The sequence below is a fragment of the Rhodnius prolixus genome, unplaced genomic scaffold (assembly GCF_049639745.1).
Source record: "Rhodnius prolixus isolate KJV_2025 unplaced genomic scaffold, Rpr scaffold_51, whole genome shotgun sequence".
Classification (NCBI taxonomy): domain Eukaryota; kingdom Metazoa; phylum Arthropoda; class Insecta; order Hemiptera; family Reduviidae; genus Rhodnius; species Rhodnius prolixus.
Window position 1 is genome coordinate 50,001 of NW_027411611.1, and position 12,500 is coordinate 62,500.

The 12,500-nt window shown below is 33.7% G+C and overlaps 2 non-coding genes and 1 pseudogene across 2 annotated transcripts; all 3 read left to right on the top strand.

The window, feature by feature from the left end:
• Positions 1 to 5,124: 5,124 nt before the first annotated feature.
• On the top strand, positions 5,125 to 7,051 carry LOC141455284 (small subunit ribosomal RNA). The gene has a single exon (XR_012459183.1). It is a non-coding gene; the product is annotated as a small subunit ribosomal RNA (ribosomal RNA).
• A 165-nt stretch (positions 7,052 to 7,216) lies between these two features.
• On the top strand, positions 7,217 to 7,371 carry LOC141455291 (5.8S ribosomal RNA). Its single transcript, XR_012459187.1, has one exon. It is a non-coding gene; the product is annotated as a 5.8S ribosomal RNA (ribosomal RNA).
• A 721-nt stretch (positions 7,372 to 8,092) lies between these two features.
• Positions 8,093 to 12,500, top strand: part of LOC141455287 (large subunit ribosomal RNA) — a 6,247-nt pseudogene continuing 1,839 nt past the window's right edge.

The window sequence follows — 12,500 nt, forward strand, 5'->3', positions numbered from 1 at the left end:
ATTTTTTTTTTTTTAAAGTATACATTGTAAACTAACAAGAAGGTTATTTATTCAAACGTACAATGTATACTTTAAAAACAAATTTAGCAATAAAAGTATACATTGTAAAATAAATTTTTAAAAAATTTAAATTACACAAAATATATATAATACATTGTAAAAGTAAACTTTTAAACACTCGATTAAAAGTGATTATTATTATTATTTTTTTAAAAGTATACATTGTAAACTAACAAGAAAGTTATTTATTCAAACGTACAATGTATACTTTAAAAACAAATTTAGCAATAAAAGTATACAGTGTAAAATAAATTTTTAAAAAATTTAAATTACACAAAATATATATAATACATTGTAAAAGTAAACTTTTAAACACTCGATTAAAAGTGATTATTATTATTATTTTTTTAAAAGTATACATTGTAAACTAACAAGAAAGTTATTTATTCAAACGTACAATGTATACTTTAAAAACAAATTTAGCAATAAAAGTATACATTGTAAAATAAATTTTTAAAAAATTTAAATTACACAAAATATATATAATACATTGTAAAAGTAAACTTTTAAACACTCGATTAAAAGTGATTATTATTATTATTTTTTTAAAAGTATACATTGTAAACTAACAAGAAAGTTATTTATTCAAACGTACAATGTATACTTTAAAAACAAATTTAGCAATAAAAGTATACAGTGTAAAATAAATTTTTAAAAAATTTAAATTACACAAAATATATATAATACATTGTAAAAGTAAACTTTTAAACACTCGATTAAAAGTGATTATTATTATTATTTTTTTAAAAGTATACATTGTAAACTAACAAGAAAGTTATTTATTCAAACGTACAATGTATACTTTAAAAACAAATTTAGCAATAAAAGTATACATTGTAAAATAAATTTTTAAAAAATTTAAATTACACAAAATATATATAATACATTGTAAAAGTAAACTTTTAAACACTCGATTAAAAGTGATTATTATTATTATTTTTTTAAAAGTATACATTGTAAACTAACAAGAAAGTTATTTATTCAAACGTACAATGTATACTTTAAAAACAAATTTAGCAATAAAAGTATACAGTGTAAAATAAATTTTTAAAAAATTTAAATTACACAAAATATATATAATACATTGTAAAAGTAAACTTTTAAACACTCGATTAAAAGTGATTATTATTATTATTTTTTTTTTTTTAAAGTATACATTGTAAACTAACAAGAAGGTTATTTATTCAAACGTACAATGTATACTTTAAAAACAAATTTAGCAATAAAAGTATACATTGTAAAATAAATTTTTAAAAAATTTAAATTACACAAAATATATATAATACATTGTAAAAGTAAACTTTTAAACACTCGATTAAAAGTGATTATTATTATTATTTTTTTAAAAGTATACATTGTAAACTAACAAGAAAGTTATTTATTCAAACGTACAATGTATACTTTAAAAACAAATTTAGCAATAAAAGTATACAGTGTAAAATAAATTTTTAAAAAATTTAAATTACACAAAATATATATAATACATTGTAAAAGTAAACTTTTAAACACTCGATTAAAAGTGATTATTATTATTATTTTTTTAAAAGTATACATTGTAAACTAACAAGAAAGTTATTTATTCAAACGTACAATGTATACTTTAAAAACAAATTTAGCAATAAAAGTATACATTGTAAAATAAATTTTTAAAAAATTTAAATTACACAAAATATATATAATACATTGTAAAAGTAAACTTTTAAACACTCGATTAAAAGTGATTATTATTATTATTTTTTTAAAAGTATACATTGTAAACTAACAAGAAAGTTATTTATTCAAACGTACAATGTATACTTTAAAAACAAATTTAGCAATAAAAGTATACAGTGTAAAATAAATTTTTAAAAAATTTAAATTACACAAAATATATATAATACATTGTAAAAGTAAACTTTTAAACACTCGATTAAAAGTGATTATTATTATTTTTTTTTTTTTTTTTAAAGTATACATTGTAAACTAACAAGAAGGTTATTTATTCAAACGTACAATGTATACTTTAAAAACAAATTTAGCAATAAAAGTATACATTGTAAAATAAATTTTTAAAAAATTTAAATTACACAAAATATATATAATACATTGTAAAAGTAAACTTTTAAACACTCGATTAAAAGTGATTATTATTATTATTTTTTTAAAAGTATACATTGTAAACTAACAAGAAAGTTATTTATTCAAACGTACAATGTATACTTTAAAAACAAATTTAGCAATAAAAGTATACAGTGTAAAATAAATTTTTAAAAAATTTAAATTACACAAAATATATATAATACATTGTAAAAGTAAACTTTTAAACACTCGATTAAAAGTGATTATTATTATTATTTTTTTAAAAGTATACATTGTAAACTAACAAGAAAATTATTTATTTAAACGTACAATGTATACCATTTGAATGTATACTTTTAGACAAATTTAGCAATAAAAGTATACATTGTAAAGTAGATAAAAAAAAAAAAAAAAACTAAAAAATATATAATAAAAGTGTACATTGTAAAAGTGAACTTGTAAATACAAAAGTATGCATTGTAAATTAACTTTAAAAAAAAATTTTTAAACGTACAATGTATACTTTAAAAACAAATTTAGCAATAAAAGTATACAGTGTAAAATAAATTTTTAAAAAATTTAAATTACACAAAATATATATAATACATTGTAAAAGTAAACTTTTAAACACTCGATTAAAAGTGATTATTATTATTATTTTTTTTTTTTTAAAGTATACATTGTAAACTAACAAGAAGGTTATTTATTCAAACGTACAATGTATACTTTAAAAACAAATTTAGCAATAAAAGTATACATTGTAAAATAAATTTTTAAAAAATTTAAATTACACAAAATATATATAATACATTGTAAAAGTAAACTTTTAAACACTCGATTAAAAGTGATTATTATTATTATTTTTTTAAAAGTATACATTGTAAACTAACAAGAAAGTTATTTATTCAAACGTACAATGTATACTTTAAAAACAAATTTAGCAATAAAAGTATACAGTGTAAAATAAATTTTTAAAAAATTTAAATTACACAAAATATATATAATACATTGTAAAAGTAAACTTTTAAACACTCGATTAAAAGTGATTATTATTATTATTTTTTTAAAAGTATACATTGTAAACTAACAAGAAAGTTATTTATTCAAACGTACAATGTATACTTTAAAAACAAATTTAGCAATAAAAGTATACATTGTAAAATAAATTTTTAAAAAATTTAAATTACACAAAATATATATAATACATTGTAAAAGTAAACTTTTAAACACTCGATTAAAAGTGATTATTATTATTATTTTTTTAAAAGTATACATTGTAAACTAACAAGAAAGTTATTTATTCAAACGTACAATGTATACTTTAAAAACAAATTTAGCAATAAAAGTATACAGTGTAAAATAAATTTTTAAAAAATTTAAATTACACAAAATATATATAATACATTGTAAAAGTAAACTTTTAAACACTCGATTAAAAGTGATTATTATTATTTTTTTTTTTTTTTTTAAAGTATACATTGTAAACTAACAAGAAGGTTATTTATTCAAACGTACAATGTATACTTTAAAAACAAATTTAGCAATAAAAGTATACATTGTAAAATAAATTTTTAAAAAATTTAAATTACACAAAATATATATAATACATTGTAAAAGTAAACTTTTAAACACTCGATTAAAAGTGATTATTATTATTATTTTTTTAAAAGTATACATTGTAAACTAACAAGAAAGTTATTTATTCAAACGTACAATGTATACTTTAAAAACAAATTTAGCAATAAAAGTATACAGTGTAAAATAAATTTTTAAAAAATTTAAATTACACAAAATATATATAATACATTGTAAAAGTAAACTTTTAAACACTCGATTAAAAGTGATTATTATTATTATTTTTTTAAAAGTATACATTGTAAACTAACAAGAAAATTATTTATTTAAACGTACAATGTATACCATTTGAATGTATACTTTTAGACAAATTTAGCAATAAAAGTATACATTGTAAAGTAGATAAAAAAAAAAAAAAAAACTAAAAAATATATAATAAAAGTGTACATTGTAAAAGTGAACTTGTAAATACAAAAGTATGCATTGTAAATTAACTTTAAAAAAAAATTTTTAAACGTACAATGTATACATTAGAATTTCAGACAGACAGACAAAATTATCAATAGAAGTATAAAATGTAGATTTTTAAAAATTAAGAATTTAAAAGAAAATAAAGCCTAAATAACACACACATCCAAATTAATAATTATTAAAAGTATACATTGTAAACTAACAGATATATTCGTTTTTTAAAACTACAATGTATACATTAGAATGTATACTTTTAGAATTTTATTTCTTTTTTAAAAAAATTTATATAATTTTGATGAGATTACATATATATTTTAATATGTTCTTTTCAAGTATTTGTATATACAAACGTGTGTAAAAGATTATATGTACGATATATATTTTCAAAAAATATATATACATGGTAAACTAGTTTAGATAGTTATATGTTTAAGAATGGTGCATTCTACCTGCTTATGTGTTGTTGTTGCTTACAGCAAGCAGGTAGAAATTCTATTACCTACTACTTTTAATTTTTATTATTGCTAGTATAATTTGTGTTACAGCTATAGCCGTTGTGTGTTTGTTCTTTGCAACATTCACATAGAAAATATATAGCGGCAAACTGGTTACCTATAATATAAAAAATAGTTTGGCGACAAATTTTCTTCTTTATATATATTACATATAATATTTTAAAGTTAGAAAGATTTTGTTAATAAAACTAATTTTTATTTTTAAAGTAAGAAAATTTTATTTTTCGCAATAATGCTAAATTTGGAAAAAGGAAACAAAAAGTTGAATAGTCTTGTATTTTGTGGGGAATATTTTTTTCCTCATAAAAAAATTTATCATTATTTGTAATCGAAAACAAACTTTTATTATAAATGTTTTATTTTTTATTAGCAAAATTTAAAACTATAATAAAAGAAAAATCTTCAAGATTGTTTTTATATGTTCTCTAAAGGAGGATTTAAAAACTCTCTGGTTGATCCTGCCAGTAGTCATATGCTTGTCTCAAAGCTTAAGCCATGCAAGTGTCAGTACATACTAAATTAAAGTGAAACCGCAAAGGGCTCAGTAAACCAGTTTTAATTTACTAGAGTTTTCACGTTTCGTACGTGGATAACTGTGGTAATTCTAGAGCTAATACATGCAACTAAGTCCGGACCAGAAATGGAAAGGACGCTTTTATTAGATCAAAACCATTCGCCCGGCTTGTCTGGGCGTTGTTTTGGTGAATCTAGATAACACTTGTGATCGTACAGTCACCGTACTGACGACATCTCTTTCAAACGCCTGACTTATCAGCTGTCGATGGTAGACTCTGTGTCTACCATGGCCCTCACGGGTAACGGGGAATCAGGGTTCGATTCCGGAGAGGGAGCCTGAGAAACGGCTACCACATCCAAGGAAGGCAGCAGGCACGCAAATTACCCACTCCCGGCACGGGGAGGTAGTGACAAAAAATAACGATACGGGACTCTATTGAGGCCCCGTAATCGGAATGAGTACACTTTAAATCCTTTAACAAGGATCCATTGGAGGGCAAGTCTGGTGCCAGCAGCCGCGGTAATTCCAGCTCCAATAGCGTATATTAAAGTTGTTGCGGTTAAAAAGCTCGTAGTTGGTTCTGCGTGCCGCGCTGTCGGTTCGCCGCCTGTCGGTGTAACTGGCATGTTCGCGGCATGTCCTGTCGGTGGTGAACAGGGTCCACGATGCTGCATTAGGCTTTTAAAGGCCGATGTTAGCGTCGTGTGTACTTTTGTTGGCCGATCTCTCCTACTTCGGTGCTCTTAAACGAGTGTCGAGGTAGGCCGACACGTTCACTTTGAACAAATTAGAGTGCTTAAAGCAGGCTGAAATATCTGCCTGAATAGTGGTGCATGGAATGATAAAACAGGACCTCGGTTCTATTTTGTTGGTTTTAGGAATATGAGGTAATGATCAATGTGGACTGGCGGGGGCATTCGTATTGCGACGTTAGAGGTGAAATTCTTGGATCGTCGCAAGACGCACTAGAGCGAAAGCATTTGCCAAGTATGTCTTAATTGATCAAGAACGAAAGTTAGAGGTTCGAAGGCGATTAGATACCGCCCTAGTTCTAACCATAAACGATGCCAGCCAGCGATCCGCCGATGTTCCTTTAATGACTCGGCGGGGAGCTTCTACCCGGGAAACCAAAGCTTTTGGGTTCCGGGGGAAGTATGGTTGCAAAGCTGAAACTTAAAGGAATTGACGGAAGGGCACCACCAGGAGTGGAGCCTGCGGCTTAATTTGACTCAACACGGGAAACCTCACCAGGCCAGGACATTGGAAGGATTGACAGATTGATAGCTCTTTCTTGATTCAGTGGGTAGTGGTGCATGGCCGTTCTTAGTTGGTGGATCGATTTGTCTGGTTAATTCCGATAACGAACGAGACTCTAGCCTATTAACTAGACGATACCGGTATCAATGCTACCGGCGACACTTATTCTTCTTAAAGGGACAGGCGGCTTACAGCCGCACGAGATTGAGCAATAACAGGTCTGTGATGCCCTTAGATGTCCTGGGCCGCACGCGCGCTACACTGAAGGAATCAGCGTGTACTTCCCTGGCCGAAAGGCCCGGGTAACCCGCTGAACCTCCTTCGTGCTAGGAATTGGGGCTTGCAATTGTTCCCCATGAACGAGGAATTCCCAGTAAGCGCGAGTCATAAGCTCGCGTTGATTACGTCCCTGCCCTTTGTACACACCGCCCGTCGCTACTACCGATTGAATGATTTAGTGAGGTCTTCGGACTGGCGGTTATTCTTTATTAACTTTGTTGGTATTGATGTACGCTGGAAAGATGACCAAACTTGATCATTTAGAGGAAGTAAAAGTCGTAACAAGGTTTCCGTAGGTGAACCTGCGGAAGGATCATTAATAAAGAAAAAAAATTATTTAGTTCTTGCATTTATGGTAGATTTAATTTTCCAACCATATTTGCGTGAAAGTTAATAATTTATTTTTTAATATTAACCTTATAAGGTTAAATATTAAAATTTATAAAAAAAGAAAAGTTTCAATTATTTTTTAAAACAAAATTATTACCCTGAGCGGCGGATCACTCGGCTCGTGGGTCGATGAAAGACGCAGCAAACTGCGCGTCGTCATGTGAACTGCAGGACACATGAACATCGACATTTTGAACGCACATTGCGGCCCTGGGATTCTATCCAAGGGCCACGCCTGTCTGAGGGTCGTTAAATAATTGCTAGCATATATTTTTTATATAAAAATAGTGCGCGCAAGTTTTTTTTTCATCCCATTATTTTTTTTCTTTAAAACTAGTAGTAGCAGCAAGCCTCTCACACACAAAGTATATTTGTATATTGGGGTTTTTGCTATATAACTTTTTTTTAAAGGAAAAAGGATATGAAAAAAAATGAAATGTCCTGTTTTTTTCTATAAAAAGTACACATCTTTTTTATAGTAATTCAGCATTTTTAAATACTTTATAATTTATTTTTTTTTTCCCTTTTTCTTGTCATTACTTAAAAATTGCTTTCTATAATGTAAATATAGTTTTTTAAACAATCAATAATGTTAAAAATCTATAACCTGGTTAGTGGCAATATAATTTTATTGCAAGTATTAAGTGGTGAAAAAAAGATAATTTTTCTTTGTTTCAATTTTTTTACAATTACAAAGGGAAAAGAATTTAATAAATTTTCGCTAGTTAGATATAGTCTAGGCGAATTTTTTTCTATTCCCTATTTGTAAAAAAAAAGAAAAACTTGATCCACTAATAAAGTTTTACTTGTAAATTTGCTGCTAAATTTTATAAATAAATGGAAATTTTTTCAATTATACTATAAATCCCAGGTAATTAGATTTGTTATTAATGTTAACTATATTAAAGGCAATTATAGAACAAAGTAATTTTTTGCAAGAAAGGAAAGAAAAAAAATTAAAAAAATATTTCGACCTCAGATTAGGTGGGATTCCCCGCTGAATTTAAGCATATTAGTAAGCGGTGGAAAAGAAACCAACAGGGATTCCCTTAGTAGCTGCGAGTGAACAGGGATTAGCCCAGCACTGAATCCCAAAAGCATTGCTTTTAGGGAAATGTAGTGTTTGGGAGGGCTCAATTAACCCCAAGATATGTGCATTTCGCCCAAGTCCATCTTGAACGAGGCCACGGTCCCGAGAGGGTGCCAGGCCCGTTGTTGGCAAATGTCTATTTCGGGTGGGCCTCTCCTTAGAGTCGGGTTGCTTGAGAGTGCAGCCCTAAGTAGGTGGTAAACTCCATCTAAGGCTAAATACAACCACGAGACCGATAGCGAACAAGTACCGTGAGGGAAAGTTGAAAAGAACTTTGAAGAGAGAGTTCAAGAGTACGTGAAACCGCTCAGGGGTAAACGGAAAAGACCTGAATATCCGGAAGGGGAGATTCACGTCTTACCATTTGCTCAACTTTTAAATGATTTGAGATGGCCTCTCGCCCTATTCAGTGTAACAGCTGTGATAGTGGGTTTGGTCGCTCTCATTTGAATAGCAAGGGTAATGGTGGACCGCACTTCTCCCTTAGTAGGACGTTGTGACCTGTCAATAAATATTCTAAGTATTTGGCTATTATGTCTGTTCTAAGTTATACCGTTAAGGTATTTTCTTTAAAACAGTTTTAGCCGTTTTATATACTGGATAAAATTGACAGTAACGAATTATGGTGTTGAGCCACATGAAATTATATATATGTAAAAATATATATAATGGAAAGTGTCCTAAAATATGGCTGTTTGCAAGTGGGTTGGTAAAAAATAGTTTCAATTCGGATTTTTAACCGGTTAACTATTCCGCCTACTGTTGGTAAACTGTTCCTAGGACTGTGCTTATTATCACCGGTCGGCAGCGATTCAGGTTCAGGCTCTTATCCGACCCGTCTTGAAACACGGACCAAGGAGTTTAGCGTGTACGCAAGTCATTGGGCCTATAAACCCATAGGCAAAATGAAAGTAAAGAGTTGGAGTTTTGTAAATTTTTACATTCTCTACTTTAGGGAAGATGGAAAATATTGTGCAGCAATGTATAAGATTTTCCCGCATTCCCAGGGCGCTTGATTCTTGCTTTGCAAGTCAATGCGCACCTATAGCGTACACGCTGATACCCGAAAGATGGTGAACTATGCCTGGCCAGGACGAAGCCAGGGGAAACCCTGGTGGAGGTCCGCAGCGATTCTGACGTGCAAATCGATCGTCGGAGCTGGGTATAGGGGCGAAAGACCAATCGAACCATCTAGTAGCTGGTTCCCTCTGAAGTTTCCCTCAGGATAGCTTGCACTCGGTTGAGACGAGTCTCATCCGGTAGAGCGAATGATTAGAGGCATTGGGGTCGAAACGACCTCAACCTATTCTCAAACTCCAAATAGATGAGATCCCCGGCTTTCTTAAAAGTGAAGCCGTGGGAATAGGATCAGAGTGCCAAGTGGGCCAATTTTGGTAAGCAGAACTGGCGCTGTGGGATGAACCAAACGCAGAGTTAAGGCGCCTAAATTGACGCTCATGTGAAACCATGAAAGGCGTTGGTTGCTTAAGACAGCAGGACGGTGGCCATGGAAGTTGGAATCCGCTAAGGAGTGTGTAACAACTCACCTGCCGAAGCAACTAGCCCTGAAAATGGATGGCGCTGTAGCGTCGTGCCTATACTCTGCCGTCAATGACAAAGATGATTAATAAGCTGTGTGTTAATTAATGTTGTAGTCTTGACTGCAGTATTGTTAATTACAAAGTTTATTACTATATCATCATTATGTCTTGATGAGTAAGAGGGCCGCGGCGATGAGCGCAGAAGGGTCTGGGCGAGAGCCCGCCTGGAGCCGTCGCTGGTGCAGATCTTGGTGGTAGTAGCAAATACTCCAGCGAGGCCCTGGAGGACTGATGTGGAGAAGGGTTTCTTGTGAACAGCTGTTGCACAAGAGTCAGTCGATCCTAAGCCCTAGGAGAAATCCGAAGCGATATGCGCCCGTTAAATAATTTTTTTTTATTAAATGTTTGGCGCTATCTGGGCGAAAGGGAATCCGGTTCCTATTCCGGAACCCGGCAGCGGAACCGTTCCAAATCGGGCTCTCATTTGAGAACTCGTCGGGGTAACCCGACAAGACCCGGAGACGCCGTAGGGAAATTCGGAGAGAGTTGTCTCTTCTCTATAAGCGTTCGAGTTCCCTGGAAACCTCTAGCAGGGAGATAGGGTTTGGAACGCGAAGAGCACCGCAGTTACGGCGGTGTCCGGATCTTCCCTACGGACCTTGAAAATCCGGGAGAGGGCCACGAGGAACCCCGCGCCGGCTCGTACCCATATCCGCAGCAGGTCTCCAAGGTCAATAGCCTCTAGTCGATAGAATAATGTAGGTAAGGGAAGTCGGCAAATCCGATCCGTAACTTCGGGATAAGGATTGGCTCTGAGGACTGAGTCGTGCCGGGCTTGGTCGGGAAGTGGAGCGGTGTCAACGTGCCGGGCCTGGGCGAGGAGAAAATTGCGTTTCTGCGCTTTTGGATCCGAGCTCGGTCCCGTGCCTTGGCCACCCACGGATCTTCCTTGCTGCGAGTCGTTAGCCGTGTGGTTACCGCTGGCTTTTGCTAGCTGGTCGACCTGGCTTACGATCTCTTCGGCCGACATTCAACAGTCAACTCAGAACTGGCACGGACAAGGGGAATCCGACTGTCTAATTAAAACAAAGCATTGCGATGGCCCCAACGGGTGTTGACGCAATGTGATTTCTGCCCAGTGCTCTGAATGTCAAAGTGAAGAAATTCAAGCAAGCGCGGGTAAACGGCGGGAGTAACTATGACTCTCTTAAGGTAGCCAAATGCCTCGTCATCTAATTAGTGACGCGCATGAATGGATTAACGAGATTCCCTCTGTCCCTATCTACTACCGTACCTGTGGTGCATGGCTTTCAATCAAATTTTGGGCGAACTTAGAGCTAGGGGTATGGTAGGGTTTGCGTATATGGACGATTTGTGTGTATTGATAGAGGCTGAGTCACGAGTGGGGATAGAGAGGAAGGGGACGGTGTGTTGTGCTTTTGTGAGTGAATGGTGTGGGCAGCGGAAGTTAGGAGTGTGTGAAAGGAAAACAGCGGCAATGTTGTTGAAAGGAAGATTGAATGAGGAGAGGCCACCCCGGATATTTATGAGTGGCGAAAGAGTGAAAGTGGTACGAGAGTATAAATATTTGGGTGTATGGTTGACCCCAGGGTTGAGAGTGGGTTTGCATGTGGAAAGAATGTGTGAGTGTGTGGAGAGAAAGTGGGAGAAAATGAGGAGATTGTCTGGGAGTGATTGGGGGTATGGGTTTAGAGAGATGGTGGTAGTGTATAAATGTGTGGTTGAATCAGTGTGGATGTTTGGTGCATGTTTTGTCTGGCCAAGGTTGCTCAGTGGTGATAAGAAGAGGTTGGAGAGGTGTCAGCGGCGAGTTCTCCTGTCGTTGGTAGGGGCGTATAGAACGGTCTCCACGGTAGCCTTGCCGGTGGTGGCAGGTGTGCTTCCCGTGGAGTATAGGATGGAGGAGGCCTACTTGGGATACTGCGTTAGGAAGGGAGTAGAAATAGAGATAGGAGGGACAGTGGTAGATAGGGATGAGATGGAGGTGGAAGGGCGGAAAGGGATGAAGGGAAGGATAAGAAGGGAGATTTTAGATAAGTGGCAAGGCAAGTGGGAGGCCGAGACAAGGGGACGACCGGTGGCGGAGTTTATTCCCGATGTTAGGGAGCGGTTAGAGGGGAGGTGGTGGGTTTTTGATCATTACACCACGCAGGTGGTAACAGAGCATGGGGCGGGAAGGTCATATTTGGGAAGGTTTGGGAAGGGGGGTGATGGGAGGTGTTTGTGTGGGAAGATGGATACCATAAAACATAAGGTTTTAGAATGTGTTTGTGGGGATAGGGAGAGGGTGAGGGTTATGAGGGAAATGGGGAGGGTTGGTTTGGGGTGGCCCTTGGGAAGTAGGGGATGGGCGAAGAAGGAGATGTGGCCATTTCTGAGAGAAATGGCCAGGGAGCAGCTGATGCTGTACGGGGTTTATTAGGGTGTATATAGGTGGGTGTGAATGGATATAGATATCGGGGTGGCATAGGTTAAGGTTTTAGGTTTAGTTAAGTTAGGTTAAGATGGTAGGTTAGTTGTAAACATTTTTCGTTAGGTTATATTTTTGTAAATAGGTATATGTATATAGTTAGGGTATAGTTGTAGGGCAGTGTACATAGTTGGAAGCGGACAGTGGGGTTTTCCATAATCCTGCCTTATCCAATCCTTTCCTTTCCCCCAAGGTGCCTGCGGGCATGGACTTGGTCCCTGGGTGACTGTTCCCCGACCCCTCAGGCAACGGGTTG